At 46.2% G+C, this 24,939-nt stretch overlaps 1 protein-coding gene across 4 annotated transcripts in view; it reads left to right on the top strand.

Annotated features, from left to right (window-relative positions):
- Positions 1-24,939, top strand: part of Tead1 (TEA domain transcription factor 1) — a 226,140-nt gene that overhangs the window by 133,469 nt on the left and 67,732 nt on the right. The window lies entirely within an intron of this gene.

Here is a 24,939-nt window from a genome sequence, read left to right as displayed (position 1 = left end):
AACTTAGGTTGTCTGGCATGGCTACAAGTACCTTTATCATCTCATTAGCTGAAGAGGACTGTGAACTGCTCACTGATTCTCTTGCCTCCCCTTCCTGAGTGCTGGGACCGCAGGTGTCCACTGCCATGCCTGTTTTATGGGGCGCTGGGGACTTTGTGTATGCTAAGTGTGCCCTCTACTAACCCAGCTACACCCCAACCCGTTTAAATCCTTCCTCTGGTTGCGTGTGGCTTCCGTTGTCTCAGAAAGTATGCATTTCTTACCCAAGACCCAAGAGCAGTCCTGAATGTGGGGACCAGCAAACCGTGCTTTTTCTGGTTGGCTTGTTTATTTGAAACAGGGTCTCAGTATATAGCCTCACCTGGTTTGGAACTCATATAGACCAGGGCAGCCAATTCACAGAGATCCACCCGCCTCTGACTCCTGAGAGTTGGGATTAAAGGCATGCACTACCATGACCAGCCAAACCTTCTCTTTCTAACTGGAAAACATACAGCCCTCTGTGTGACAGAAGCAGAGAGTCACTGTTGTGGGGTAGGTCTGGCAACAGCAATAGTGTTTTATAAGAGCAGTGTCCATCTCGACATCATTCCTCAGAGTGTTTTTTTACTGGTAAGAGATTACTTTGCTTCTCCGTGAGATTATAAATGGAAATGAACAGTTGTGTCCTAGCCCAATGCTGTCACTCTATGGTCTGTGTCAAAGTGGTACCATGTACCTCACCATAAAGCTATCAATCAAAAAGGAAGACAGTTTGCAAACATCTTGTGATCTGTTCCTCTTGCTGTGTTGTTAAGTAATGGGGTTGTCTATTTTAGTGTGAAGGAGTTCAGCCAGAATGCTTACTCTGCATACTAGAATGAGCCCCTTGGAGTACAGGATGGGAGGAAAGGTCGAAGAACAGAGAGAGAGGGTTCTTTTGGAGTCCAGCAGATTCTTGGGTTAGGGCACTTGCCACCAAGAGGTAGCCATAAGGAAATGACTAGCCTCTGTTAGGTCAGTGACAAAGCGATCAAAACTTCCCTCTTTTCTACAGTGCCTGGAGTGTGTTTCATCCCTTGCAGCAGGCTTGCTTTCATGGCTTCACTTCACACAAGCTCACAGAGATGCTGGGAAACAGCTGCAAGACAGCTGGTTTTACCTGCCTGCCTCCCCTGGGCTGAGGTCATGTGTGTGGTCCACCACATTGGCTGTTACATGGTGCTGGTCTTGAGCTCAGGTCTTCACTGCTAAGCCTTCGCCTCAGCTGGAGACAGGAGACTCTGCCAGTGCCCACCTCCCCTCCCCACAGCTTCTCTGCTCTGACAGTGGTTGTGACAAACCTTCAGCACAACCTGGACATAGCAGGGTACATTTATCATAACAAGATCTGTTTCTCAGGGCTACAGAGATGGCTCATTGTTTAAGAGCAAGTTCTGCCCTTGCAGAAGCCCAGAGTTCGGCCCCCCAAACCCAAGTTTGATGAATGACAACTGCCTGTGACTCCAGCTCATGGGACCTGACTCTCCTGTTAGACTCTGAGTACCTCATTTACATACACACGTGAGCAGACAATCACAAATAATCAAGCAATTAAAATAAGTTCTTTAAAAGATCTTCTTTTGTTGTTTGTTTTATTGTTGTTGTTTTTAGAGACAGGGTTTCTCTGTGTAACTTTGGCTGTCCTGGGTTCACTTTGTATCACTTTGTAGAGCAGGCTGGCTTGGAACTCACAGATATGCACCTGCCTCTGTCTCCCTGAGGGCTGGGATTACAGGCATGCGCCGCTGTGCCCAGCTTTAAAATAGATTTAAAATTTTTTCTTTTCCTTTGCAAAGATAAATCTTTGAAGGCATTGTATTATGAAATGCAGTTTCCTTTAATTCAACTAACTCAGCATCTTCATGTTTTTTTTAATGTTCAGCAATTAAGCACAAGTTAATTAACGCTGAACATCCCGCAGTGACTCTTTCCCTCTGGCCCAGCAGCCACGTATGCCCCGTGCACAGGCAACAGCTTAATTAACTTACCTCCGTCCACTGTCAGCCGTCTGTAAATTAACTTTTTGTAATGCTTAGGAGTGTACACCACTAGTGGAGTTTTAAATCTGCTTAGGGTTATAAGGAACCAACACAATTATTCCTCACTCTTCCTTCCCTCGGCCTTCTTACCTGTTGATCTTGCATGCTTGCAATCCCAGCATTTGGGAGATAGAGGCAGAGGACCAAAAGTTTAGGGTTGAGTCTAGGGAGATAATTAAGAGGATAAAGAAACCGCCATACAAGTATAAGAACTTGATTTTGTATCCCTAGCATCCATATATTGTGAGGTGTTTGTCTGCCTATAATCCCAGAATTTCAGAGGTGGAAATTAACTATATATAGTGCTGGAAATTAATTTATAATGTGAAAATTAACCATATAATTAGTCTAGCAAGCTACCCAACTAGACTAGCGGAATCTGTGTGGTCTGAGGTCCTCAGCGCCAACCTCGGTTTTTCACAACTGTGCCCGCACACATGTAAGCATACATACTCAGACACACAACACACATGTAAAGCATACACACACAGATGTATGCCACATGCATATAAAGCACACATACTCAGACACAGTCCATACATGTAAACACACATACACAGATGCACAACACACATGTAAAGCACATACTCAGATATGCGCCACACACATGTAACTACACATATTCCATACACATGCCACATACATGTAAAAGAAAAAGAGTATAAGATCATTCTCAGGTACAGAATGAGTTTAAGGCTAACCTGGGCTATGTAAAAGCATCTCAAAATAACAAGAGTAGCAGTTCTGTTATACTGAATTAAAATTTTTAATCACTGCAAATACTTAAAAGCTTAAAAAAAATGCCGTGTTTCCCTGAGCCCCACACTGTCGTAAGTGTGGAGACGAGTATGCTGGACAGGACTTTTGGGTGGCTGCATCATTTGAAGTTGGATCTCTGTAGAAGCTACAGATACCTTGGATTAATCTGGTGTGGCTGCTACACTGTTAACGACTTAAGAGCAGCACAGTGTTCCAGATGTCAGGAGTGGCATCCTCCTGAATGTTTCAGGGAAGGTAGTGCCATGCTAATGCAGAACCCAGATGGTCATGGAGTGACTGTTGCGTTCAAGGTCAGCCTTGCAAGACCCACAGCAGTCATCTTCTTGTTCTGGAAGCAGAAGTCCAAGCGAAGGCTCCAGCATGCCTGGATGACTCTTCCAGAGGCCATTCTCTTTGTCTCTGGTTCCGTGTGCTTCCCATGGCCCATGGTCTCCTTATTGTCTCTGCCTTTCTTTTAGAAGGCAGCATCCTATCCGATCAGAGCCTCTCTCGCCCTTGTATTTTCCTTTATCCTTAACTTCCCAAAGTTGTTCTCAGACTTACACGTGCACCCCAAAATGAACAAACAGACAAAAATTGAACTCCAAACTCAGGCCTCAGTTCTTGCTGGCTAGAAAGTATCTCTTGGTGTCTCTTCGCCTTGATTTTCTTATCTGTGGCACTGGCATTGTTTCTGGACCTCAGTTGTTTGCTGGAGTTAAGCATTCCATCTCCTGAGGGTTTTTCCAAGTCGAGGCAGGGCAGTTGCAGATAGTCTCATTGTTCACGCTTTCGGTTTTGAGTGATAATGTTTTGTAATTAGGAAGCTTGGAGAGATGAGCAACACCTACGCAATTACAGCGTTTCTCAGCAGAAAAAAATGTGTGTGGCTCAAATTGGGGAAATAGCCTGATAAATGCCGTCTGATAGAAGACATGTTACCACAGAGGCAGCTTGTTTTTAACGCATGAACAAACGCGCACACACGCACTCTCTCTCACACACACACCCCTGAACATTGCTGATCGTAGATGTGGAGAAATTCCTAAGTTAAGTCTTTTTTGAAAATAGTAATTTTATTTCAAATTAGTTTTAAAAAATACACATAAGAATCTTAAATTTAGAAAAGTACTTCCTGTACTTCATATTTCTGGTTCATTATTAGTTCAGGGATGCTGTCAAGCACAGTGTTCTGGAAACTTGGGGATGCAGAACTTAGAGGAAAACATGCTTGCTATGTAGTGTCTCAGGTGGGTAGACAGGTGTCCTTGGCAGTTTGAGAGTGTTTTTGACAAGGCTTGAGAGTGGAAGGGTCCCCTCCCAGCACATAGTGGAGGTTTTATTTCAGCTGCTTCTTGCAGGCTTGCAGGTAGCAAGGAGTGCTGATGGTCTCTGTCGTGTGTAGTGCAGTATGGCGCGCAGAAGGAACTCCAGTGAAGAGTAAGAGGCAAGGAAGGCCATGAGGCAAGACTTACTGAAAGAGAGTGGCTAGTCTGTTGGGAAAACGGACAGAAATGGTGAAGGCGAAGAAGAAGCCATGCTGGATGCTGGTGCTGATTCTGGACGCTGCCTGGCTCACCCTTAGCAACTCCTGGGAAGGGGAGTGATTGTGGATGCTCAGTGAGATACATTTGCTGATCCAGGAACCTGCTTTTCCTTGGATACTTCTAGGCCTTTCAGTAGCAGTGCTGACAGTTTATAACCGTGTGTATGTGCACACGCGTGCACACACATACTTGGCACCATTCAAGTGTTCAGTATTTTCAAATACTAAAATATTCTGCCATTTTTATTGTCCATTCTATATAGGCTATTGATTGTCACAAGATACATTGGTTTTCTTTTCCCCAAAATCTTGTTCTGGTGACTCACCAGCTGTTCGACAAGGTAGTGACAACCTGCCACCTCAGCCCTGGGACATGTTTGGGGAAGTATCTGATTTCCCTTCCCTTATTTCCTCTACCCAAAAGTCTCTGCTCTGTCAACCCTCCCTCTACCTATACACCACCGCCTGCCCACTCCTCTTGGACTTGATTTCCATTTTGTAGGGAGGCTGGTGAATGGACAGCCACCCAAGGAGGTCATCCACTAGCATTCTAGAGGTGTTGATGTGGCGTGCTCCGTAGCAGCCTCACGGTGGCTCATGGTGTGTGCGCAGCATCCCACTGCAGAGCTTTGAACTCGAGTAAAGGCTCCATCCTCGCTTCCTTCTATGTTCCGCTGGCCCATAGCTTTCATTCTCTTGGGTTCAGTAGTCAGCAATGTGACCTTGGAGTCTGTCTGCTCTGCTAGACTCTGCTCTCTGCACAGCCAGCCACCTCCTGGGGAGCTCCACTTGGATGGCTTTTATTCTCAAGTTCTCCTACTAAGGATGCAACCCACTGCCTCCACGCTCTTACCCCTTCTCCTGTGGTATTCTTTGTGTCCACCAATTGTAGAGCTAAAAGTGCCAGTTGCCACTGAAATCCACCCATTTTTTTCTCCATCCCTTTTCCTTCCTTTTCTTACTTCCCTTTCTGTCCTATCTTGGGGTCTTATTTTGTGGCCTAGAGTGGCCTGGAACTCACAGTGTAGCCCCTGCTAGCTTTGAACTCATAGCTGTCCTCCTGCCTCAGTTTCCCAAATGCTAGGATTAAAGGCTTACACCACAATGCCCAGCTGCTGTTCTTTCTGTGTATCTACACTGAGTAAGTCATGAAGGTTAGTTCAGTCCCCTAGTCTTACTTTCTCCACCATCCAGCTGTTCGGGCATTCTTTTCTTGACTGCATCTGCTCCCACCGATCCCATTCCCAGGGTGGAGCTTGACCTCCTATGTAGCATTCCCAAAGCTCACCTTCTGTTGTTTGGCAGAAGTGTTATTCCCATATTCACTGAGATACTCAGTGAATGCTGGGAACTCAAGAGTCATCTAACTTACTTCTGTATGGACACAGTTGTATTCATGTAAAGATCTCATTAAATCGTAGGGAAAGCCTGGTCAGCATTGTTATACTGGGGTGACTGTGGTAACGTTCCCCACTTAACTCTCACATGTTTATCTTCACGAATTAAGTGTCCGTTTGTAATGGTTAATACTGGGTTTTAGCTTGAAGGGATGAATCAGATCTGGACACATGGCATTTCTAGATTGGGTTGTTTGCAGTGGGCAGAGTCAGGTGAGGTGTGAGTGGCTTGACTCCGTGGGTTAGGCCCTGTACTGAATAAATAGGAGGAAGCCTGCTGTGCCTCCTGGCTGTACCCTTACACTGTGTGTCCAGACAAACCCTTCGTTACTCAAGTTGCTTTTGTCAGAGCAATGAGGAGCATCGTTAATTCAGTGTGTGGGGGTTGGCTGCATGCATGGATTGACACGCCGTCTGTTAGAAGTGGTGATGCCTCTGCGTGTGACCTGAGGGGAGGAGAATAAGATTGCATACAGGGGCACTCAGAATTCTCACAGATATTTGACAGCCCCTTACCCTTTGGCTGACAACAGCCGGGTTGTCCTGAGACAGACATGTCTGAAAATGGAAACGGGATACCTTTTCCCGTGTGTTATTGACAGTAGCCACCAGGAATTTTTTGTCTCACAGTCTTTTGGCTTGAGAACCTGCTACGTGTGAGGGTATCTGGTGCGGCACTACCTTACCCTGTCGATACAGAGAGAGACTCAAAAAACTAGGTTATTCAGAGATTTTAAAAAGCAGGGAGGAGCACATACAAGGAAAAAAATCTGAAAAATACTTAGCCACTGTGCTGTGCCTTTCTTCCGCCTGTATTTGCTGGCCACCATGGTGTGGAAGGGTTTGCAGAAGTGGATGCAGAAGGACAGAGGCCTTTCCTCCAGTCCCGTTAGCTGCAGTCTCCCAAGTCGTGCCTCCAGCCTCTGTTAATGGCAGCACTGTGTAAAGCAGTCGAGATGGCTCCACAGTAGGAAGTGAGTGTGTTGCCTTGGCAGGAAGGCCATCTCACTTCTCCAGAGCCTTTCATTCCCCCAAAAGAAGCCGGGGCCTTTTGGTTTCCATGCTGCTTTTGTGAGTTTGGTTGGAAATGATCTCAGATGTTAAGAGCCTCCTTCCCCAAGCCCTCTGGGCTGCTGACATGGCAGACGCACTTGATTTGCACTGTTGAAACCTGGTGTTCAGAAGGAAATGGGTTAGTCATTGAAGGCCCCCAATAAAACTGAGACCGCTTTCTGGTGCTATCTACATGTGTTTGGAGCATATGTAAAAGTAGCCAGACATTACAGCAGGGTCATATTAGATCTGTGAAGAAGCTAAGACTGAAAAGGTTAGTAACTGTCAACAAGCTCGCACCATTAGTGGGAGAGCTCTGGTCTGTACTTTCCTGTAATTCTCTCTTCACATGGTAGAAAAGTCTCTTTTAAAGTGTATCCTGACGTCACAGGAATGCAGGTGTCAGGGCTGTAGGTGCTAAAGAACTATTGTCAGGGTTTGGAGAGGTGGTTCAGGTTGGAAAGTAAGTGCCATGTCCCATGAGGACCTGGGTTTGGGTCTCCAGCACCCACACTAAAAACAGGGCTCAACCACCCTTGCTCACAATCCTAATGCTGGGAGGCAGAGGTAGTGGGATCACCGGAGCTGAATGTGTGCCCCGTGCTCAACAAGAACGTCAGTGTCAAACAATGAGATAGGAGAGCAGTTGGAGAAGACACTCAAGACACTCAAACACACACACATACACAGAGAGAGAGCGAGAGAGCACAGTGTGTTCAGATTTCTATAGTCTCGGAATTCTGGCAAATCAAGATGTTTCCAACCCTCAAAGCGTTCCTGTAACAGAAAAAAACAGACTAGTGTTAATCATGGGAGCCTATTATGTTCATATATAGCTGTCATAACATATTATAATATTACAGCGAATATATTTAACTCACTGAATGCCCTCAGGAGGCTCCTAACTCCCATTTTGATTGTTTTCTGAGCCTTTTCTGCAAGGTCTAGCTGCAAAGCCTTGTGATTCTGCCAAGTCATTTTTGCCAAATACCAAGATTTAGACTCCCCTTGGGGGGGGGGGGAATCACTGCACTGTTTGCTGGTACTTAAAAGTCTGTCTGGTTTTGTCAGCACCTGCAAACAGGAAGTTGAGATTTGAGGAGAAACCTTTGGCAGCGTGCACTAAGCTCGCTGGCTAGCAAGAGTCTCCGTTGCCATGGAAACCACACTGCTGCCTGCTGCATTAATGGAGAATTGGTGGACTTCCGGAGGTACTCTTGTTTAGGCCTGTAAATCTTTCCGGAGAAATGAAGGTTGACTTTTAAGATGCTTCTCTGTCCTCTACAAAACATTTCTCACCCCCCACTCAGGCTCTTCACGAGCTCAAAAATTGTAGGTGTCTTCAGAGTCGCTGGTTTCTGTCTGGCAAGAATGTCCGAAGTTAGTTTCTTTTCCTTCATGCTCAAATCACATTTATTTGTGCCTACTTTGTTCCATAAATGACTTTTTAAAAGTTACTGTGATGCCTGTTAGAATTCTGTGGTTTGAAAATAGAAAAGATGGACTTGGAGGCATCAGCCACACCACATGTGGAAAATCTTCTGATGCTGGAAGGGTGTTCTACTCCCCTTTCCTAACTTAAGATTCTAAACTTTCCCTAACCCCTTGTTTCTTCTCATTCCAGTGAGAAGCCGTAAGGTAATGTTGTGAATGTTTTTAAAGTTAACCAACCTGACTTCACTAAGCAAGTCTGGATATATGAGAGAGATTTTGCAGGTTGCTTCCAGGCCCCTGGACAAGTGCCCTCCCCCACCTCCCCCTTCCCATTTCCCTCCAGCTAATTGTTTATCTGAGAGAATGCAAATGGTGGTTTTAAGTCTTCTAAGTCATCCATCATGCCTGGCAGCCTCCATTGTCTCAGTTTTGGGTTTGAGCCAAGCCAGCCTCTTTCTGATGGTTGAGGGGGGAGGTGAGGGGAGATTCGTTCATCAGGCTCTGCCAGCTCTGTTCTTGTGGAGTCGAGCCCTGGTGTGAGTGAGGGTCATGCAGGCTTGTCCATCGTCCCTTTGCACAGGGGAGAGGGACTCATGGGTCCTCAATTTCTTAGGTCCTATTAATAGCAAGTAGCTCTTCATTTCAAGTGGAAGAGGCGGGGCCTGCTCTCTGCCTGTATCAGAGTTCCTGTTAGCTTTTTAATGCATTTTTGTGGATGTAATAAAATACTGTTTATAGTCAGCTACAAAGTAAGTAATTACCATGCAGCCAATGAAATTCAATATAGTTTGTCGCGGTTTTTTGAATTTTAATTAAACCAGTCTTCAAGTAAATGAGAAATGCTGCTGTTTTTGTTGTGACAAGTGACATTGACAAAATATTAATCTGACGGTTTATTTGCCTGCAGCCTCTAGGGTGTATTTCGTTGTTTCAGTTTGTGCTTTCTAAAGAGCATGGAGAAGAATAAGCTTTTTAAAACCACATGGAATGAGAACTCCATGTATGGAATATTCCACCATTGATAACTCGCCAGCCACAATTGCGTGTGTCTCCTTTATGGCAGGGAAAAAATTTTATGTTTTTAAACCAGATGTCTCTGTGGTTCACTTTTTTCATATCATTAAAACTGTAGCTGGGATAAATAACCAACTATTGACTACAAAGCCTAATATTAAGGAGAAACCAGCCTATGTTCCTGTTACATCATTTCCTTTCTATTTTTCTTTATAAATTACCTTGTGGCTTAAAAATGACATCTTGGTGGTGGAAGATTCTTTTTTTATGGCTGAATTATTTAAGTCATTTTCTCTAGAGATTCTTTTAACTTGAACTTAGATAATCATCTGGAAAGAATGTAAACGTTTAAAAATGAATATTCTTTCTGTCAATTTTTTGCTCTTCCTCATGGGGCCAGAATTTGATATTTAAAAGAGCAGTTTCATTTCAGATTCTGTTAGTTCTGAGTCCCTATTACAAAATCTTCACATTTTCTCATCTTTAGACCAACATAAAGCCCAAAGGTTTAAGAACAAACTCGCCATGGATCTTAGCTTTCCCCTGGTGTGCTAGGAATTTGTGACAAGTAGATTGGCTATTACTTTTCTTGCCTGTTTGTGAGTCAGTCAGGAAGCCACACTGTTCACTCTGCACAAACATTTACGTGCCACCTTCAGATTGTGGGGGCTCAGAGGTTGTGTTTTGGGGGACACGAGACAGTTGAATCTAGACATCCAAGTATGGCAGCAGAAAAACCTACAAAGCAGAATGTCTGGGAGCATGTGTGGACTTTGAGTGCCAGATCAACCCCAATATTTTTTCAGGGATGCTAACCCTCTTGTAAATGCTAAATTGGATTTGTCGCTGAATGAAGTATCAGCTGCTGTTGGACACGGCTATGAAAGCCAGCCGGCTGGCCCCTTTGTAGGCGCGGCTTAGCCAACGATTGATATGTTTTAGCACTTTCAGAATTATTGTGATTAGGAGGAAACCTTTCTGAATAAGAGAGAAAAGGGGGAAGGACGTAGGGCCACAGCTGGTGATCAGGATGTGTTTGCAAAGAGGAAGTCACCATTATGGCTTTCTCCCGATCGGTGCCCTGAGTGTGAAATCTTGGGAGGAGGAAGCCGTGTCCACGGTCTCGCCCTGCAGCGTCTGGATGCTGTGGACTTGAGAAACCTGTGCATTTAGAGAACTGGCACCGCCGTGTGCACAGCGGCTAAAGGCGGTGGTCTCCACGTGGCGGGGTGGTGGAGTTAATGAGCTGTAGCCTTCACGGATAACAGTGGCCTAGCTTGTCTTTCGTTTCCCGTACCTGAGCTTCTGTGACAGGCTTTTAAAATATGACTCTTTGTGCCACCTGTCCTCAGTGTGCTCCTGCAGGCTAAGTGGGAAGACATGCACCTGGTTTGGGCCGTCTGGGTAAGGTATTTTTAGGTACCACCTGACCCAGGAACTTATGGGGTAGCTCTTTGAGTGGATCAGACAGAGTGGTGTGGCTTCCCAGCATTCCCAAATGCACCTGGAATGGCTGCCTCTCTGGCTGTCCCTGAAGACACTCTATTCCCGTTCAGAGTTTGCTCAGGAAAGAGACCGGCTTGCTAGGTCCCAGGGAGAGCCTTTCCAAGCCCGTGAAAAGCATGAAGCATCCAGCAGCCGAGCCTGCTTACAGCTGGCTCTCCTGGCCCTCTGCTAGCTTTGATCTGAGAATCGGGCTGCACCATGAATGCCCTTATTGTCATGTTGTGTGTACACAGTGTGTGAATTATTGAAAATAGGGAGGCCTGGGCCTCATCTGGTAGAGATTACAGTGCAGGCATGCTGGGCGAAGGTCTGTAATTGAAAATCCCCAGATGCTGTTTATTTGGCCTTTGTCACATGACCTGCAGCAGGAAGATTGTCTGAACAAAACGTTGCCTGCGTGGAGAGTAGAGCCTGCCATCCCCCACCCAGAGCCTCCACAGGCGCAGTCAGTACACAGCTTAAACACCTGCCCGGAGGATTTTTAAAGGCTTAAAATAGATTCGCTCATAGCATTTAAATAGAAGGCATCTTGCTTGTTGGTTTAAACTGCTTAAGCGGTTGTTGACTTGTGGAACCTTCTATCCACACAAGGGTTTGCTGGATAATTTCACTTTGAGATATCTTTACAAAGCAATATTCAAGGCTAGAGCCATATAAGGATATGACGTGTGGGCCCTTGAGTGTAGTGTATGAGCTAGCAGGTGTATAGTCCTTCTATCTTTAGAAAACATTGTGGACACCCAGAATATGGCCCCAAGTTAGTTAGTTGATTCTTAACCTGTTTGACCTGTTGTAAAGAAGAGATGGTTCCTGGAAAACACTTCCTCAGAGGCGGCTTTACCCTTTGTGTCTGGTGTATTAAGGCAGGATGCTGCTTCTAAAAGCCATGAAGACCACTGGAATTTAAAAAAGGAAAGCCAGGTACCCCAGTACAAGCCTCTCAGCCAACTACTGCAGGCCTAATACTGAAAGATTACTTTGTGTACAGTTTTCAAGACAGCCCAGGCACCATGGGGAAGACCTTGTTTGGATAGACAGGAAGGTGGGTGGGTGGATGGATGGACTTTGAAGATAGAAACTTCTCGGTTTTTCTGAGTTCATTCTACTAGAAAATAGGGTAGGCTGCTCACCCTACCTGTGGCCTTTTGTCTCAGCTGTCTCTCAAGGGGTGGGAAGGTCACAGATAGCTCAGCATTCCATGATTTTTCCACCCAGACACGGTGTACCTCAAGGACAGGAGCCCTGGCTTTTCTTCCACCTGCCAGCATGGAGCTCTTTTTCCTTCCTCAAGAACACATCAAATTACTGCTTCTCGTGTGCCATGATGCTGCTCCTCAAAATGAAAGTGTTACAGGAAGAGACAGAAACCAACACTGAATGTGTCCTTCATTCAGTAGCATCTCCTGAAGCCAGTGCTGGGAGCCAGGAGGACAGTAGACTGTGGGAAGAGAATATGGTCCCTGCCTTCATGAAACCCAGTATTTGCTAAGGAAAGGGAGCAAATCCCCCATATCACAAGGCAGTTCCAGTGCAGCGCTCTGGGGTGTCCAGAGCTGGTGGTGAAGATGTACTAGACCATAGTGTCTTAGCAATGTAGAAGTTACTGTTCAGCAAATGTGGGTGGACCACAGAGGCAGGAAAGAGTGCGGATAGTCATTTATCAGATGGGAACAGCACCCAGCAGGTGCTGAGGAATAAGGATGTGCCAGGGAAGTGTACACACAGGCATGTGGTGCACACACATTCCATCTAGGCTTTTGTTTTGCATGGTGGGAAGGATATGGATGGTAGAAATATAAGATATAAATATGAAAACGGCCAACTCTCCTTAATCTCCATTTCCTCCTAGAAAGGTGGTGTATTTTAATGTGATTGGTCCCTGTCTTAATGTGGAAGGACACTGCTTACTCTCTAGCTTGACCTCCCAGGGGTTGGAAGCACTGGCAGGTCACATGACCCAGACCCGGGCAGCCTCGGAAGGTGGTGTCACAGCATTTGTGTTGCAGGCTGTACTTCAGCACAGCTCCTTCCTCCACCTTGGTCTGATAGTAGCAGTGTAGATCAGGACTCATGAGGGCTGAATGTGTCTTATTCCGGAGTGTGTGTCTCATGCTCAGTCTTGTTGATGCGGGACTAGGTCTGCAGTGGTAGGGGAGTGTCCTTGTGTCCTGTGAAGGCCTTGACTGTGTGGCTAGCAGTTAAGACTTACCCTTATTGTAGCTGGGGTATAGAGACCATTTACCGGGAAGTGGAGCCTATGTGATCCAGTCTATTTCTTGGTTGAATTCTGTCCTTTACTATTATTTTGCTCATACTGAACATTTTGTAATGGTCGGGTAAACAGATGATGGGCTTGGGAAACAGCTCAGCATTCATATCCCTGAGAGAAATTTTGAACCTGATGTGTAGCGTCTGTAAGGTGGGAATCGGGGCATGAAGTTCCGTATGTACAGAGACAGGGAGGGTTTTGCTTGGACTGACCTGTGGCAGGTACTCAGCAAGCTTAGGCAGCTTTCTACCACTCACTCCAGTGTCCAGCCGAGCAGGGGCATTTTATTTAGCCTGACCCCCAAGTTTCAGATTGTTCAGTCTGAAAGCTTTTTAAAAATACTGCTTGAAAAGCATTATTAAGTGGTAGGCGTCTTTACTTGACATGGTTTTTGTTGTTGTTGTTTTTGTCTTTTAAGACAAGGTTTCTCTGTGTAGCCCTGGCTATCCTGAAACTATCTGTGGACCAGGATGGTCTGAAAATGACAGACTCACCTGCCTCTGCCCCCTGAGTGCTGGAAGTAAAGGTATGTGCCACTACTGCCTGACTTCAGCAGGTTTCAGCAGGTCTCCATGAGGCTCATTTGATTGAAGGCTTGAGGCTCACCTTTGTGCAGGTCTATCCAGTAGCTGTAGAAGCTGACTGACAATTCCTCTGGAGAGCTCATGTTTTTACAGAAAGAACTAAGCTGTAGAGTTTCTGCTGCTTGATGACTTTCATCCTGCCTGTTCACAGAAGCCATTGGTGGGGGTGGGGGGGAAGGACCACACACACATACATACACACACACACACACACACACAAAACCTCATGCTGTATTAGAAGCTTGGCCACACTCAGCTGCCTCCTCCCACCCCCAAAGGTTTCTCTCTTTTGGTGGAGGTGTTGGTTGTTTTTGTTGTTGTTAGTGGTGGTGGTGTCATTTTAAGATTTATTTATTATATGTACAATATTCTGTCTTCATGTAAACCTGCACACCGAAGAGGGCACTAGATCTCGTTATGGATGGTTGTGAGCCACCATGTCGGTGCTGAGGCTTGAACTCAGGACCTCTAGGAAGAGCAGCCAGTGTTCTTAACCTCTGAGCCACCTGTGTAGTCCAGAGGCACTGGTGTTTAAGGACAGGGTTTCTCTGTAGCCCTGGAACTCAGATCTTCCTGCATCTGCTCCAGGGCTGCGATTAAAGTTGTGTATACCCCATCCCCCACACCCCCCTTTTTTTTTTTTTTTTAAAGAAAAGGAAAGCTTTATTTTGGCTTTTTGTTCTAACTTTGCTTTCTTTTTATTTTATTTATTCATTTATTGTTTCATGTATATCAGTGTTTTGCCTGCATGTATGTCTGTGTGAGGATATGGACCCTCTCGAACTGGAGTTACAGACAGCTGTGAGCTGCCATGTGGGTTCTGGGAATTGAACCCTGGTCCTGGAAGAGTACCCAGTGCTTTTAACCACCAAGCCATCTCCCCCAGGTGCCATTCAGCCCTTCTGACACACACCTCTGAGAACTAGGTGTTTTACTATTTTATTCAATGAAAAAAAAAATCTACTTTATTTTTAAGTTTTCGACATATATTTTTTTAGTTTGCATGGGTTGACAAGTAGTTGTGTTCATGCCATCTTGCACATCAATTACAAGTCTGGAGTTGGGAGGATATCTCATGCAAACCAACATCATCCTTCAACAGTGTAGGTTCCAGGGATTGAACTCAGGCCATCAGGATTGGTGGCAAAATGTGTCCTTTCACAGGCCAGAAGAATGCATTCTCAATGCAATTTCCAGGACAGCAGGGCTACGTAATGAGAACTTGTCTTAAAGAGGGAAGAAAAGAGATGGGTGTGGTGACACACAGCTGTGATCCATTCCAGAACTGTGGGGGCAGAGGCAGGCATGATCTCTGTGAGGTTGAGGCCAGGCTGGTCTGCAAAGTAAGTCTAGGACAGCCAAGGCCACACAGAGAAACCCTGGGGGGGGGGGGGGGAAAAGGAGAGGGGAGGAGAGGAAAGAGAAGAGATGGGAAGGGAGGGAGAGTGAGGAAGAAGAGAAGCAAGCAAGCTGGGGTGGAGGGGGGTCCCCAGCACTGGAAGCAGACACTCCCAGAGTGTGAGTCAGCGCAGACCCATGGTTCTTAGCACTTCTCATGTGTGGATTTCACACTTCTAAGGCCAAATAATTAATAAACAGACAGAGTGTTCTTAGCAAAGTTTTTCATTAACGAGGCTTTCCTGGGTTAATGTTGAGATTAGCTCTCTTTTTGGACTAGGTCCCTATTTCTGTGACAGTTGGGGGTGGGGCACAAAGAAGGAGGCCCATGTGGTGGCCACACCGCAGCGTTAGACCCCAGAGCGCAGGACTTGAAAAAAGTGCATCGCTGAAATTGTGGACAGAAAGGGCTTTTGAAATTGTGGACAGAAAGGGCTTTTGAATCCAGGTGGTAATGGTAGTGCTTACCAGCTCCCATGATCCTTTAGTTTTTCTTTTGTTCTGGAACTTATTCATTTAATTAATTTTTAAAAACATGTATTAGCATGTGCAGTTGGAGCATGCTGATTATGTGGTCAGAGGGAAGCAAGCTGACTCTCTGTAGAGTGTCTCTGCTCTAGGAAGTGAGGAACGCTGCCTCAGCGGGGATGTGCTTCCTACTGTCCGGTAGAAAGGAATAAATGACTGACTTCATTTCTGCCGTTTTCCGACCACGTGGAGGAAACACTGCAGTCGGGATGCATGGGGATGAGTAGGAGTCTGCAAGAAGAGAGGAGGACAAGAGTGTTAGGGAGAATGGCTACACAGTGGCCTGGACAGGGTAGAGGAGGCAGAGCCATGGTGTGGGAACGCTCTCCCCTCCTGTGAGCAGTAGAAGATCCCTATACAGGAATGCTCTGAGGACTTATAATAGATTCCGGAAGGGTATACTTTTCACATGGTTTTGATAAAATACCTAAGCAACTCACTGGATGAAGTGTTCATGTGGCTCATGGTTTGAGAGAGGCATAGTATCAAGAATGCTGAAGTGCTGTTGTTTCTTAATGGCCCTAACTAGGATCAGAGAGACAGGGCAAGAAGTCCTTCCTCATCTTTCCTTCTCCTCTTCTTCTTTTTGAGACAGGGTTTCCCATATGTAGCCTTGGCTGGCTGTCCTGGACTGGCTTCGTAGACCAGGCTGGCCAGGAGCTCACAGAGATCCGACTGCCTCTGCCTCCCCGAGTGCTGGGATTAAAGGCATGTGCTCCCATAGCCGGCTTCAACTCTCTTCTTTCTTTCTTTCTTTCTTTCTTTCTTTCTTTCTTTCTTTCTCTCTCTCTCTCTCTCTCTCTCTCTCTCTCTCTCTTTCTTTCTCTCTCTCACTTTCTTTAATGAGACCCTACAACACCATCAACTGGAGACCAAGTATGAGGACATGTATCTGTTGTGGTCATCTTACTTCAAACCAGAACGTGACATAAACAGATGTGGACCTGAAAGAGATGAGTTGAAAGGGCCTGTCAGAGCCACCTCTGAAACCCCTGAGCAGGGGTCTGTTCAGATCCAGATCGCTACAGAGCTGAGGGCAACAGGCTGAGGATCCAATTGATCCTACATACACCGAGGGCTGCCAGGACAATGAAGATACTGGGGGTGCCTATAAGACGGGCCCTTGTGGTAGAGTCAAGTTCTGGGCAGTGCCCAGTCCCACGAGGGAGAGAAGGAAAGCTGTGGGAGTAGAGTGACTTGTTGACCTCCAGGTTTCTTTCCTGGTGACAGTCAAGCCATCTTTTGTATGCTAAGCCACTTGTTTTGAACCCACAGTTCCTAGTATCTCTGATTTTGCTTTGTAATCCCGTGGTCTTCCCTGAAAGTCAATCTGGCTTACCACTCTCACGTCGCCCAACCATCCCCATAGCACTGTGGCCTGTGTGTTCCGTTTCTTTGAGAAAACACGTTGTAAGTTGGACTTGGATGGATTTTGATTTGATAATCTGTCCTATTTTCATCTGTTACCATAATAAGTTACCCTGACTTATGAAAGAGGAGAAAGAAGAAAATTCGCTCATAGTTCCAGATTTTAATCTATCATGACAGGGAAGCCAAGGCGGCAGGGTCTTCAAACAGCTAGCCCCATCACCTGCACAGTAATTCTTCCTTCTTTGCTCAGTTCCTCTACGCTTACACAGGTCAGGACTTCCTCATACATACAAAAATGGTAGCGTTCGCTGTGGTGTGGGCCTTCCCACAGACGTGCCGCACAGGCCAACCCAGGGTAGACAGTCCCTCCTTGACATTTTTTTTTTTCTTTTTGGTGGTTCTGGGTTTGGTCAAGGTGAAGCTCAGTGTCACACTGTGTTGGGGGAGAGCGAAGCTGTGAGTAACTTCAGGATGGCTGGATGGGTTCATGGACCTGGCAGCTGAGTATGCATCTTGATGGTAAAGTGATGATGGTGGGAGTGTGCCCTGAAAAAGTAAGTGGAGGAATGGATTGTCACACCCAATGGGACACCCCACTAAAGCTATTGATGTAGACTGGAGGCAGCAGAGCCTCATTAAAGGTCTTGAAGCTATGGATTGACTGTCCCAGAACTGTGTGTAAGTCACTGTCAGTGGACAGTGGTTTGCAACACGAAACGTAGCACTGTCCACTTGGATTAAGAATGTGATGCGGCGGTGTCTGTTGCTTCATAACGAATTGGCCATGAGAAGCTATTGTTCCTATTTATTGTTCTGCACAGCTGTTGTAGCATGGATTGTATGCATGCAGAGTCAGAAACCGTCACCCTGGGCACACAGCCTTAGCTACTTTTACCTGCTCTTCGGCAATCCCAGGCAAATGTATTATAAGCTGTCTTACCCCCCAAGATGGAGGTATTTTATGGTGTTGTCACTTGATAATGCTATTAAGGTGGTGGACTGATGACACTCCCAGGAAGCTAGAACTTGAGTTACTACCAGACACTTCCCAGCGAGTCTAGAAAGAACTGAACTCACTGACCAGGGTCCACCAAGCCTTCTCTGTTACTCTCTTCTTCTAAGTATAAGCTGTTCTCCTATGCCCCTGAATGAAGAGACCAGTCATCTCAGGAAGATGCCACCATTGCCTTTGTAGGACATAAAGTCCTAGCACCTGACAACCTAGGAGGGTGCCCTGGCCTTTCCTGGTGATTTTCCACATTGGCACTGAGTTTTGGTCAATGATTTATATTGGGGATTAACTGAGACATAGGTCTCACTACTTCCTCCTTGCTTGGAGACTGATTGAAATGCCTCTTTTCATGAAGTCACCCTCTCACACTGATCCCGAATCTCTCCCATGGAGCCATTCACTCCATCTGTTCGTGCCTACCCACGGGCTGCCTCGGTACAGTGAGCAGAAATCCAGCTTTCCTCCACGCTCCCGTGGAACTTCCTGCATGCTGTGTGTTGGGGGCAGGGAAGAGGCTGCAGCGTTTAATTTTCAGCTGCAGGGAGCCTCGTAGCCACAAGGAGATTCTGGGCACCTTGTGAGCACACAGTAGGACCACCCAGCCAGATCCTCTCTGGAGATTCTCTAAACACTGTGAAGTCTGTTAGGTGTCATCACTTTATCCTCATGTTGCCTGCCCTCCATTAAATATACCCACTTTGGTTTGACCAATGAGTGTCTTCCTCCCTCGGTAGGCCTCCCCCACTTCCCACTCTGCCAGGACAAGTTGCAGTGGTGGTAGTGGCTAATTATTAAGCCTTAATGTTAGTAAAGAAAGGCCACTGACTGCCTCCTCTGGCCAGGTCCACAAATGCACATCCCCCAGACCTCTGCTGAGCTGGTGACAGTTGGCTCCTGCAGTGGCCCCTACTCCCATGCTCTTTGTTTATTAGATTTCACATTCTAGAAGGTTAGCCCTTCCCTCTCAGTTAGATGAACTCCAGCTTAATGACAGTGAATCCTAGGTCGAGAAGCTCTAATAATACCATCCTGTCCGAGAAAATCCCCTGTGAACCCTGGCTGTGCTGTGTGCTTGCTGCTTCTGGCCTTGCAGGACAAAGCCCGTATCTAGCCTTCCTTCTCTCACCATCGGCCTTGGTGGTGGTGGACAGCTTCTCACTGCTTCTTCCTACTGTATCTTTTTCTTGGCCTAATGGTGACGGTCCATGATCATATTTGCTTACAGGGATGTTTATGTCCCATATGAGGGCATCCTTCACTAACACTGAGGTGCTGGGCAGGGCAGGCACAAAGACCTCCATACTGTCTTTTTAAGGGCCAGAGGTGTTTAGAAAAGGGGGTTGTGTTGGGTCAAAACTCAAGATGATACTACCAGAAAGGACTCTAGACATTCAGAAAGTAACAGGGACATTCCAGTTACACAGGAAACTCAAAGTGCTGTTAGAGAACATGCCAGTAATCTGATAGCCTTTTGGGTAGATCAGGATTTGGGGTGATGTTATCACTAACCTTATAGGTGCACCCATAGATAACAGGAAGGTCAGATACAGTGTATCCTTCCCATTCTTCTACATCAGTGATGGCAGTGGGGGTCCTCATGTAATCCACAGTGGTGGGAGATTCTCACATTGATGGGCAGTTGAAGGGCAACAGAGGTTTCCTTCCAGTACTGGGCCAGAGCTCTTTCCATACTGCTGAGATCATGGGAGCCCTGCCTGAAGTTGGGTTCCCTCCAGGCTGTAGCAGGAAAGAGGGACATTCTATTCTTCCTCACTCTGGCAGGCTGACTCCATTCAGTAACAAAGTGGCTCTCATTCTGTTAAAGCTCAGTGTCCCTGGGCTACAATTTTTAGCTGCAGACCCTGCATTTGCTGAGCCTCAAACAGGACCTCGAAGTCACTTTCCTTCCCATACACAGCCCACAACAATGTTAACCAGTCTCCTCTGGGTTTAGAAGGCCAGTGTGAACCCTGTGCTTCTCAGCACATTCTCTCCACCTTGGCCTGTAGCAAGAAGGTAGACCGTGGCCAGGAAAAGCCTGCTGGCAAGCTTTTTTTCAGACATCTAAAGACCCGGGGAGGGGGCAGGCAGCAAGCTGTGTGCGTGGTGGCCGTACGCTCCTGCCTGTAAGAGAAGCAAACTTAGTCACAAGGTGTCAGACCAAAGAGAAGGTGTGTGTGTGTGTGTGTGTGTGTGTGTGTGTGTGTGTGTGTGTCTGTGTGTACGCGTGAGTGTACACCTCTGGGAGCCATGCCGTGCCATGAGGTGACATTTAGTAATGAAACCTGACCTGGCCATTCAGCTCTATAAGCTGTGTATTGCTGCTCTCAAGGAGCAGGAACGTATCAGGAATGCACAGTGTGAGCTGTGTGGCCCGAAGCCTCAGCAGGTCTGAGGGCAGCCAGTGTGGTTTTTCCAAGAGCCTCCGGGTCCTGCTTGTAAAGATAAGTCTTTATCTGTCGGCACTGGTCAGCATCACCCAGCTTGCTGCCAGATTGGTCTTGTCACTCTAGGTAATGACATGCTCACTCAAGTATTCCACAGGAGCTTTAGATGCCTTCATCTTACAACAAAATAACAGGCCTTGGTGGCTGGGGAGAGGAGAGCGAGCACCTGAGGTACTGCACACACCCTTAAGTTCAGCCCTTGGAAGTTGGAGAAGGTGGATTAGGCATTAGGCGTTCAAGGTCATCTTCCCAGGCTTCATGAGACCCTGTCTCAAGATACCTAAAGAAACAGGAAGATTAAATGTAGCCTAGCTATCCGTAATACAGAAATCAGCAATGCTTTTGGAATTTACTGGAAATTTTCAGGTCTTCCTCATGTGACAGGTTGTAGTTTTGTTGTTTGTTTTGCTTTTTCCTTTTGAATGTATTACATTTCTCTACAGGCTAATCATTAAAGGCATGTTTAGGCATGTATGGGTTTCATGTCTAGAAATGGGTCCTGCCTGCAAGATATTTCATTCATATATGGATATACTCCAAAAAATCTCAGAAAAAGTCACAGTTCAAAACCACAATTGTTTGCAAGAAATGTAAGCTAATGTGTAGGCTGTGTGGAGATACAGTGTAAAATTAAGGGTACCTTGTTAGGAGTCCATTTTACAATGTAATGTTCATGGAACTAAGACACACAAGAACTAGAGACGCAAGAGTGAACATTTCTGCTGCCAATGTTCTGGTTGTGTATGTTTAGCAGGACCCTGGAGTGCAAACTGGGTGCCCCTCCCAGGTTGTAGCAGCGTGCACCTCAGCTCTTGACCAATTTGACAGTTGTGGGCTTTCTGGACGGTTATTACAGACATGTAAGTGGGGACAGCTTTATGAGTACGCACAAACGCTAGGAGCTGGGGTTAGATCCCCAGAACCCATATTTAAAAACAAACAAACAAAACAAAACAGGGTTGGGGGTAGAGAGGAACAGACACAGGAGGACTGTGGGGGCTTCCTGGCAAGCTAGCCTAGATGAGAAATGGCCAGCTGAGCTCAGGTTTAATGAGAAACTCTGTCTCAAGGGAGTAAAGGACAGGATGACAGTGCATTATGAAAACATTCTTCTCTGGCCTCTGAACGCAGCCACTTGCAGGGATGTGAATGTACATGCACGTGTGCAACACACACAACATACACACACACCAATTCAAAAGAAATAGAAGTAACTAACATTTAAGGTGTCCTGTCAAGGTCACAGAGAAGCCCAGACATTTAGAATGTCACTCTGTTTTCCCAGGTAAGAATATTTTAATTCGGGCAAGATTTAGAAATAGACGTAGAAAGTTTTAATAGACTCAGCCATAGGTTCTATTTCGGTTTAAAGGATTTCTGTCTTATTTGCTATTTTCAAATAATTTTTTAAAATAATTTGCTTCCGCTGGGCATTGTTGGCACATGCCTTTAATCCTAGAATCTGGGAAGCAGAGACAGGTGGATCTCCTGAGTTGATGGACAGCCTGGTCTACACAACAAGTTTCAGGACAAAGAAACCTTGTCTTGAACTCCCTACCCTTCCCTCAAAAGAGACCAGGTAATAGATTAGCCTGTTCTTCCAGATTAAACCATATGGCAGAGTAAGAGAATTAGATAAAGAGATTTAAATCACCCAAGATTTACAAGTAGTATTAGGATATTGCTTGCAAGAAAATTGCTCAGGCTTCTATGCCTTGTCTTCTGGAAGACGCTCTCTTCATAAGTTAAAACAGGTGGTTTTAATATCTAAAAGAAATAAATTTTGGAGCAGGGCACCAAAGAAAAAAATCCAGGCTTTGTAGCATGGTCCTATTCATCTCTGGAACAAAGATGTGAGAGTAAGATAAGCTTTCTTATTATTTTGATACAGGACCTCTCTGTGTAACCCAGGCTGGTACCCCTCCCACACCCAGCTTAAACTACGCCTTCAGTGAAATGGTCAGAGAGGCGTGCTTAGCACATCCCTTCAGCAAGGACCCGCTCTGCAAGAAGTGGCCTTTAGAATCACTTTCCAGCCTGATTAAAGCACAGTACCATTTGCTTTGGCTCTGGGGATCTTGGGTCCTTGTCGCTATTCTACATAGCCCTCATCCTCCTTCAACCTGATGCTACGAGAAATCAAAAGTCGCTATGCCAGTTTCGTGTCACATCCCCCAAGCCGTCTTTTCTGTATTCACAGAAAATAAGGAAGTTTGGGGCAAGAGCCTCTTTTGTGCCACCTGGACAAGATCCAGATGAAATTGCATGTCGTACAAGCCCTGGCCACTCAATCAGCCCCAAATGGCTGTGCGGAGAGGGCCTAGGGCTGGAGGGTACTCGGCTGAGCTGTGGACATTGTCATTCGGGGCTGGTTTCTGGTAATTAGGCACTCCTGGCTGGGCTCGGCTGTCAGTGCGCCTTTATGACAAATTGCAAAATCTGCACAGCCTTCTTTGAGATGGACAAGTAGGCCCGATGACACTACAGGGGATATTGGCAGCGGGCAGTTTGAAAGGGGCTGCTCGCCGAAGCAATCCCCAAGCCGAACTCAGAAGCCCTTCTAGTCTAAATGCTCCGGAAAAGGTACATTCAGCCAGAGTCGGGATCTGAAAAGATTTTGACAGACTGGAATGATAGGGCTCAATTTAATAGGGTGAGATGGGAGTGGAGATAAATGGAAAGTTTTGTATTGGGGGTTTGAAAATACCAGCAGTTCTGAAAGGAAGAGGGACAGGGTAAGGGGTATATCTGAGGAACAGCCCCCATGCAGTGGGTTTGGGGGTCCTGACATGCTTTTCTGGCCTCTGTGAGCACCAGGCCTGCACACGATGCACAGGCGTTCAGATAAAACACCCTTATGTATAAAATAACAATAAAAATGATAGATAGTAATAATAGTGGTGGTAGGAGTGTCTAGGCTGAGGTGATAGGTGTACGTACTTAGCTTTACAGCATGATCATTTCTAGTTCTGCATACTCTTCTGAAAGGAAGGTAGACAGAGGACAGTCTGGGGAATCCAGCAGGACTCCTGAAAGGCAGCTAGGCACCTGTGTGAAGGCCTAAAAGACTCTTGGAATCGTCTAAGGATGAACATTAACAGGAACCCTGTGCAAGTAGGCCCTTGTCTTATTAATCTGCTTGAAGATACAGCAGGCCTCTTCCTTCATTCTAAAATGTTGGCTTAGGTTTGGGGTACGTTTTAGTTTCAGAGAAAGGAGAGGGTCCCCCAGGGGTTCTCTGCGGCACTATGGCACCTTTGTCTTTTGTGCTCTGTATGTTCTGTGAGGTCGTGAAACAGGTAGTAGATAGGCTCAAGTCACTGTAAGGACACAGATGTTTCAGGCTGCAGTGAGTTGTTTGTGTCCCAGGTTCTCTGAGCACAGTTGACTTTATTCTGCCAGGGCAGGTGTGTGGTTGCCCTCTCCGCAGAGGCAGTGTATGTGTTGGTAACTTCTGTTTCATTGATCACATACCTGATAAACAACTTAAGGGAAGCAGGATTTATTTTGGCTCACAGTTTAGAGTGTACATTCCATTGTAATGGGAAACACTTCATGCTTAGCTCTCCTTAGTTCTTTGTGGTCTACTTTTTATAACATGCCCTTTGGAAAAAAACATTAGGGTTTAACCCTCAAATCCTGCCTCTGATGACCTCATCCACTAGCTGTGTGCCCTTAAGACCACACAGCTTCCCCAGACAGGGCCACCAAATGGGGAATATGAGTTCAAACATATTGAACATACTGCCTTTGGGGGACATTTCACATTCAAACCAAAGCACTGTGTTTCTATATATCACTCTGTGCCCATCCAGGTGCTAGGTGTCCGGGACAGTGTGGATGTGAAAAAGGGGTCTTGTGCTCTTCAGTGTGTCTGGAGAACTAGACACAAAATACAAGCTATGCCATGACAGTTCAGGTGCATCCCATGAGGGGAAAGGGCAGGGCTTACTGCTTCCAACAGCCCTGGAGTCATGTTAAAGCCAGATCACGCTCAACAGGGCAGGGAAGTGACTGACTTTAGTTAGACCTGGTCTTGCCAAAGGGGCCGATGAAAGGCCATAAAATACAATGTTCTGGAGCTGTGTGCTGTTCCCGGGACAGGCAGAGGGAGTAATTGGAGTATACTTAGAAGGACCCACATCAGGATGGGCTTTCTTTCTCACAGTAGCTTAGTGGTACTTTGCCTCTTCAGCTTCTGGGGGAATGCTTTCCTTTCACATCACACTGTTTAAATTTTCATTTTACCAGCAGCATAAGAATGAAAGTTTTTCTGTTCAGGTGCTTTTTCTTGGCTCAGGGCTGCAAGGCTCGGAGAAGGTTGAGTCACGCCCCCTACACACAGGCATGAGAACAGTCTGCAGTTAGCTTCGGGTGTGAGGACCACATTTCAGGCTCTTCTCCTTCCATACAGTTGAGCTTCCTTTCATTGCTGTACTTGGCAGCCACAAGACTCTCACTCTCTGTGTCTATAATGAGGTGGCCACAGGGAGAAGCTTGGACGAAGAAGAAAATGACCGTTGAGAAATAAAGGCTAAAATAACTGGGTTCATTTTCTCCC

This window comes from Psammomys obesus, unplaced genomic scaffold (assembly GCF_907164565.1).
Source record: "Psammomys obesus unplaced genomic scaffold, mPsaObe1.curated_primary_1811, whole genome shotgun sequence".
Lineage (NCBI taxonomy): Eukaryota > Metazoa > Chordata > Mammalia > Rodentia > Muridae > Psammomys > Psammomys obesus.
Note: the sequence above shows the minus strand (reverse complement) of the source record. Positions and strands in the feature narration are given on the sequence as shown.